Raw genomic sequence first — 8,046 nt, forward strand, 5'->3', positions numbered from 1 at the left:
CTAAGTGGTTCTCATTCTTAACCTGGGGTACCTGTACCCAGAGCCGTATATAGAGTGAGTTTGGCCAACCTTTTGACAGGGCACCATCTTGCTCCTGTCCTATTAAGCCGCGCTCACTTACCTGAGCGATGTCTCAGCTCTGCTCTCCCTTTCTCTCTCTTATCATATGCTGTTGATTGTTAACTTAAGGTTTCTATAAAACATTAAGATATTCATTAAAACACTCATGATAGTTTATAACTTTATTACAGTTTTAATTTTAAAATACATAAGTATTATGAAATATTATACATGTTTTCAAAATTCACTGTTTACCCACATTCATTACAGCTTTTCTCATCATCATACTCTTGCTCCCTAATTCACTTCCTTTTGATTTTAATGACCGAGCCTTACGAATATTCTCTTGTTTTTTACCATATGTAATCTTAAAGTGATGAGAAACTTCAGGAGTCTACCCTTAATGTCATGACAAGAAGGAAAGGTTGTATTTTTTGTCTGACTGTTTGCCAAATGCACTAATCGTCCTAATAATTTGCTCTTGTTTCCAAAACTCTTTTCATTTGTCCTAAAAATATTTTCTGCATTCTGAAACAAACTGAAGCAGGCATCTGTGCTATAAACTAGGCAGCTTTTTCTATATTATTTTAATTGAGTCAACCTTTGAGAAGGATCTGTGTTGACTGGTTGCTCTCTATTGTCTGAAGACAAAACGTGCAATGATTATTTGATTTTTTAACTTTTTTTATGCAGTAGCCAGCTTGATTCATCAATTTGTCACTTGAGAATTGGTCAAAATCATGTTCCTCTGTTTCATTTTCAGCATCATCATTTGTTTCAACATTTGGCTTATTAAGAAAGTCAGCTAGAAACTCGCGATCATCTATATTATAATTACTTGCACTTGAGCATCTCGGAAATTGTGCAACTGATATCAGTTTCAGACTGTAGAAATTCTAAGGCAGTTGGCACTGGGTTTTTCAGTCTTATAGAGCTAAACAAGTTTTCCAGACAATCTTGAGTAAATCTGGATGTCAGTAAAAATCTGTGACCTTTAGCCAAGTATAATTGCTCTGGAGACTAAGAATGGAAGTGGTAGACAATATCACTCCAGTTTGAACTGGCTTCCACTTTTAACCTACATGAAACACCCTTACAACTTGCTCAAGATGCAGTATAGCTTTCTTATAACAGGATTCACTGACGTTCCTTAGTGCCATGATTGGATGTCTACTTGACATTAAATCGAACCACTTATTTATCAAACCAATGAACCAAGCTGATGTAAATCTTTACTGTATCCTTCGCGTTGAACCAAGTAGTGAAGTCCTGCTTTTACCGAATTGCCAAAGAAACTTAAAGGGCCTGATACTTTCATTTTCTCAAAATGTGATGGATTTACATGAGTTTCAGAGTTTTGACTCAAGCTTCAGATCTCTACCTTCCTGAAAAGATATCAAACTTTTGACATGTTCAGCTGTCACCTCCTTTGATAGATAATCAAACTGTTTTACCATGTCGTCACTCAAATGAATGATATTGCCTTTCACTAGGCACGACCACGCCCGTTTGCTTAATGTAGCATTTGATTTTGTGAACACAAACTTTTTTGGAACAGCAGATAACTTAAGGCGTTTAAGGCCAACAGCTCTTCCCGATTCGTACTGATCATCCTCAAATGATCCTAAAGATAAAATAAATTATTGTTAACTACAGGCCTGAATATCAGCCATAAAAATGTTATATAGTCATATGCTATATTACTAACAGTAAAAACGCAAATGTTGCACATATAAAAAGTAAAGAGAAAAAATCTGGAACTTACCGAACATAAATAAGATCTGTCATGTGCTTTCCAATTTTCTGGCTCCACTTTAATCTCCCATTGCCGTCGTCTCTCTGGGTTTCTAGGGAGTCTGTGCATCCTTTTACCCTGTCCATACTGTGTGGAACAGCCTACTGCTACACAGCATACCATAGGAGTAAAATATGTAATATACCGAAAATTAATAAAACGCTTTTCCGTGTGCGATGTGCGTGTGGCGTGACGGCTCTGACTGTGTCAGGGCAGTCGGTCAGAGGCAAGATGGCGCCCTTCAGTCAGTGACTTTGAATAAGTGGTTCCGACCATGGCTAAACTCTCTCTATATACGGTTCTGCCTGTACCCCCAAGGGGCACGAAACCTTAAACCTGGGGGTACGAGACATGATAGCCAGTGCAATGGTACCGTATATTTACCATGAGAAAGCAAAACATATATTTTCTTAATTTTTCTCTTACTATAATTGTCTCAATTTTTTTTAGTTAGTGCTGTAAACAATTTTCTTACGTTTTCTATGGTTTCATATACGTTTTCTTGAGATCCCGTACGGTACGTGTTGGCGCTGGTCCTGGCTCTGATCCTTGGCTTTAAAAGATCAGTAACTTTTTGTTCTGGGTCCTCACTGACGTATCACTCACGTGACACAGAAACGTATTGCACATGCACTGTGCTGTGAGTAGTTGAGTCGATGTGAACAGTGTGAATTGGGTCTGCATTGTATTTGATTGTGCTCGAGTGATTGATAGTATTAAGGTGAATTACTGGTGCGTGTGGTATTTGGTTTGTGAAGTGTTATGTTTTGTGTTATCATTTTATTTGTCACAATATATATATATATATATATATATATATATATATATATATATATATATATGTAATATAATTGTGAAATTGCCTAGAATAGCTATATTGATAAAGATGTAATATTGAAGGTACTGTTATGTGCATGAGGAGGAATACGATGGACTGTATTGTGGTGGTAGTGATACGTTATTATATAACTTTAACCGTTGTATAATAACGTATGATCACCAACACAATACACAGTCCACCAAATTCCTCCTCATGCACATAACGCTACCTTCAGTATTGGATATCTTTTATCAATATATCTATTCTTTACAATATTGCAGTTATACCACACTAAAACATTATGTAATATTTTATAATGGTTATAGCATCCAGGTCTGCACTTTTCCAGGTAGTAACCATGTCTAAGAAACGTAAGTGGAACGACGACTAGATTCGTTACGGTTTTACCTGTATGACTGAGGTAGATGGAACTCAACGACCACAGTGCATACTCTGCAACACAGTATTTGCAAATGCAAATCTCAAACCATCAAGACTGAATGAGCACTTCAACAATCGGCATGGAGGCGTAGATGCTGGACATGACTTAATTAAAGAGCTGAAGCGGGAACGATTTGATCGTAGTGGTACCCTGTCAAAGTTAGGTTTTGTGCCAGTTGAGAAACCTCTGTTACAAGCATCCTATGAAGTTGCACTTTTGTGTGCAAAGAAGAAAAAAGCCCACACTATTGCAGAGGAGCTTGTGAAACCTTGTGCATTAGAAATGGCAAAAATAGTGTTAGGGGCAGAAGCTGAAAAGAAGTTTAAACAGATACCTCTGTCAAATGACGTTATCCATTCAAGGATTAATGATATGAGTCGAGATATCTTGCAGCAGGTGATAACAGACCTGAAAGCTAGTCCTGTCAAAATGAGTATTCAGCTGGATGAGTCAACTGACGTTAGTTTTTGCTGTCAGTTGATGGCATTTGTTCGGTATGTGAAAGAGAAAGAAGTGGCGGATGAATTCTTATTTTGTAAACCTCTGAAAACTACTGCAAAAGTAACAGATGTGTTCAGTCTTGTGAAAGAGCTCTTCTTGGAACATGGAATGACTCTCAACATGTGTGGTTCAGTTTGCACTGATGGAGCCCCTGTCATGCTTGGAAATAAATCAGGCTTTGCTACCCTGGTGAAAAAAGAGGTTCCCCATGTAACTGTCACTCACTGTGTGTTGCATCGTCATGCACTTGCAACAAAGACACTGCCAGAAAAATTAAAGACTGTTTTATCAGTTGTTGTGCGTGCTGTAAATTTCATCTGAGGACGTGCAGTGAATCACCGTCTTTTTGCATCTTTTTGTGAAGAAATTGGAGCTGAGCGCAGTGTTCTTCTTTGCCACACAGAAGTGAGATGGCTTTCCCGTGGCAGAGTACTACTTACACGTGTCTTTGAACTTCATGAAGAAATTATGCAGCTTCTTAGAAATCAAGGCAGTGAAATTGCTGACCATTTTGAAAACAGGGAGTTCATCTTGTCTCTGGAATATCTGGCAGATATATTCACGCACCTCAATGAACTGAATGTCTCTATGCAAGGAACAGCGATGAATATGATAATTGCCAGAGAAAAGTTATCTGCCCTCACCAAGAAGCTTCCAGTGTGGATAAAGCGCATTGAAAGTGGAAATTTTGCAAATTTCCTTTCTCTTGATGAGGCTGCTAGTGCTGAAGAAGAGCTGCCCATTTTGAATGAAGTAAGAGAACATTTGCAAGAACTGGTTCAGTCCTTCCAAGGGTAATTTCGCCTTGAAGAAGGTTATATGGCACAAAGATGGATACGGGATCCATTTCTTTTCAACCTTGATTCCATGGATGATAATGATATGATGAAGGATGATCTTGTGGAGTTGTAGACCAATGACAGAATCCGAATGGAGTTTGAAAAAATGCAACTGGATATGTTTTGGTGTGCACAACTCCAAACATTCCCAGGGAGAGCTTTGGAGGTCCTCGTACCATTTGCAACTACATACTTCTGCGAGGCAGGTTTTTCAACGCTCCTGCATATCAAAACAAAAGCCCGAAATCGTTTGGATGCAAGTGATGACGTGCGTCTGGCGCTTTCAAAGAAAGAACTTCGTTTGAACATCATCATTAATGAGAAACAACAGCAAAAGAGCCACTAAAAATGTGTTGGTGTATTATGTAGCATTACTCATAATTACTGATATAATTTGCATTCATTACATCCTACTAATTGATACTTTTCATTTGAAATAAAGTACCTTTGTTCAGTAATTAAAAAATCCAATAATTTCTCAGCAAGGTTTGTATCACTAATCTTTTCCATATGTTTGTATGGTATTTATATTGGATGGGGGTACGAGAACATTTTCTGAGATACCAAGGGGTACGGGCACTGAAAAAGGTTAAGAACCACTGGACTCTAAAGAGTAATTTCAATCCGGGACGTCGTTTGGGAGAATTTGATCGTCGTGAGTAAGTCAGAAGAAATACTTTTCTGCCATGTCTAGATACAAAAGTCAGCTAGCAACAAGACGTAAGTAACACACAGCGCTTCAGTGGCGTGATCGGTATGGTCTTGGTCTGTGTCCTCGGTGGCCGCGAGGGGTTAGAGATGTGCATTTCTGCTGATAGCAGTTCACTCTCGACGAAGTTCGGAAGTTACGCAAAGCCGTTGGTCCTGTTGCTGAATAACCACTGGTTCCATGCAACGTAAAAACACAATACAAACAAACAAATAAACAACGCTGTCATGTGTACTTAATTTAAACATGCGTACCCGGAAGCTGTATATGTCAAATATAAACGACGGCATTAAGCACCTGCCTGATTTGTTCTCTTGCGTCCCGCTAACTTTTTACGGCACGTTATAAACATGAGTCTTGTAATGGTATATCAGTATTATATTTCCATACTAGACAGTCAGTCGTTTTTTTTTCTTTCTTTCTTTCTTTTTCTGTTGGCGATATTTAGTAAATCACATAGCTTTCATAAACCTTTTATGAGTTCATCTTATTCCAGACTCATTATGAAAAATTTCACGATTCAGCTTACTGAATAAACCACCTTATTTTCATAAACCTTTTACGATGTTATCTGATTGCAGAATCATTTATGAAAAATTTTCACGATTCAGATTACTGAATAAACCACCTTATTTTCATAAACCTTTTATAATGTTTATCTTATTCCAGACTCATTTATGAAAAATCCACGACGATTCAGATTACCGTAGCTGATGTTAGAAACATGTATTTAGGTAGGATTCTTTTCATTAGTTTCTCCATTCCACTTAGAGAGATTTACGTTGGCGTTAGCTAATTTTATTCGGTGTATTGTTCTTCTTCTTTTCTTTTAGTAGGAAGTCGGGCTTCTTTTACTGGAGCCAGTGTGCTCCCCTGCAAAATCACATATTGTTTTCATATCTGGGGTGTTTTCTTCTTCTTCTTCTTTTTTATCTATTTGAGAGGATTTAGTCGACGTTGACTCGACTGATCACCAACCTCGTCCTTTACCTCTGCTTTTGATTCGATTTCTCTTTGCCGAAAGGTGGCGTCGCTATCTCTTTCTTTAGATACTACTTTTTAATTCTAGTGTTTCTCTCGAGTTGAAGGCTAGTCCATTCTCCTTCTCAGGTAGGCTTGTCCTTGGCTTTGGTCTCACCTACTGACCCCACCACATCCCATATTTACTCTATGGATATGAGTCGTCTTCGAAGTTCTGAAGTTCAGTGACAAATACCCCTAAGCTTTGGAATTCTCCCTAAACACTTGTCTTTCCAGATTCCCATAAACTTACATAGTCTTGAGTAGGTGGGGGGAGGAAACTGGTGAATTGTAAAAGCCTTGATCAGATTCACTGACTTAAATCATTATTTCATCTCCCATCTTACTTTAGACCTATGATACTAAGAGAAAGCAGTCCTCTCTCTCTCTCTCTCTCTCCTCACAAACGGTCGCGCGTCGAAACTCAAGTAGCTTTTTATACTCCGTTGTTTCGTCCTTTTGAATGAAGTCACCTGATGCTAGCACGGGTCCTTGTGTGTGCCCAACCTATAGCAGTTCCCGTATTGATACTCACGCCTACACGGTGCCTGTTAGAAGCGGAAAACAGGAATAGAGAGACAGACAGAAAGGTTCATTTCGGCACACGTTTCATCAGATACTCCCGACCTGAGCTGAGATAGTATTGAATTCCTTTCTTCTTATTCAGCGAGATGTTCTCGTTACGAGAAGATGAACTCGCTGCCTGTCATCGATGTAAAAAAAAAAGAGAGGGGGGAGGGGGAGAAGAATAAAGTCAATTATAGATGTTTGTGAGTTCTTTTTTTTTTTTTTTTTGTGCAAAGGTAGGTGTTTATGAATGAACTCCTTTTAAATGTGGGTATGCTTCCGTGTTAAAGTTTTGCACGTGTAGTTGTTAATGTACGGGCTTCTTACAAATATGCATCTGTGGATTTTATTTTTTGTACATGTGGGTTGTTATTACGTTCATTTACTTCTTGCAAATATATCTGTCCGCATTTCACATTTACATATAACAAACATGGTTATTTACACATATATATCTTACAAATGTGAGTGTAAGTACATTTACTTTTTGCAGATACGTGTTATTGAAAAAAATAAACCTTGTAAATAGTGCATGACAATATTCTTGTGAACTTTACACCGTTATTCTGCTGTGTAACGTAGCGTAATTGATATTCATATTTATTATTGTAGTTGATGCCATTACCGCGTGATAACAAAGGAAGTTTTTTTTTTTTTTTTTTTTTTTTTTTTATTTTTTTTTTTTTTTTTTTTGTGCTTCAAATTTTGTAAATTGGTTGAATGGGAACGCCAGCTTTGGGACACAATAGGTAAGGGTACGCGCAGAATTATATTTTGTTCAGTCACAAATACTAACTACAGTCACGTGTCGAAGAGACAATGGTGTTTGTTCCCGTATTGTGTCTATTGACAGTATATAGTACTGGCTAACAAGAAAAGTAAGTCAGCACCATATGAGGCAATTAAACTTTTCTTTGGTAGATTTCTTTCAACTTCCTCCGACATCTTGGTCAGTCATGTCATTGCTTTTGTTCTCTGTTATGAAGATGTGAACAAAGGTAAATTTGCCATTGTTTATTTTTACGCAAAACGCGGATTGGATTTCCGCATCAGGTTAATTATCGACAAAGGAGTTAATGTTAAAGAAAAAAAACACAAGGTTTAGGAATGAGTTTTAATATTGAAAACTACAAAATCTCTAAAAATAACACTCATGTTTATTTAGTTATTTTCTATTATTTATATTTTAGATTACTGTGAATATTGGCAGCCGTTATCGTTGAACTAATCATAACTGACAGAAATTCCTGCAGCTCGCTACCCACCAGAGATCACATTTCAAATACATCGGGG

General features: G+C 37.7%; 1 pseudogene; it reads left to right on the forward strand.

Moving 5' to 3' along the window:
• Positions 1 to 3,033: 3,033 nt before the first annotated feature.
• On the forward strand, positions 3,034 to 4,803 carry LOC135203962 (protein FAM200C-like; annotated as a pseudogene).
• Positions 4,804 to 8,046: the final 3,243 nt, after the last annotated feature.

The sequence above is a fragment of the Macrobrachium nipponense genome, chromosome 44, assembly GCF_015104395.2.
Source record: "Macrobrachium nipponense isolate FS-2020 chromosome 44, ASM1510439v2, whole genome shotgun sequence".
In the NCBI taxonomy this organism is placed as follows: Eukaryota; Metazoa; Arthropoda; class Malacostraca; order Decapoda; family Palaemonidae; genus Macrobrachium; species Macrobrachium nipponense.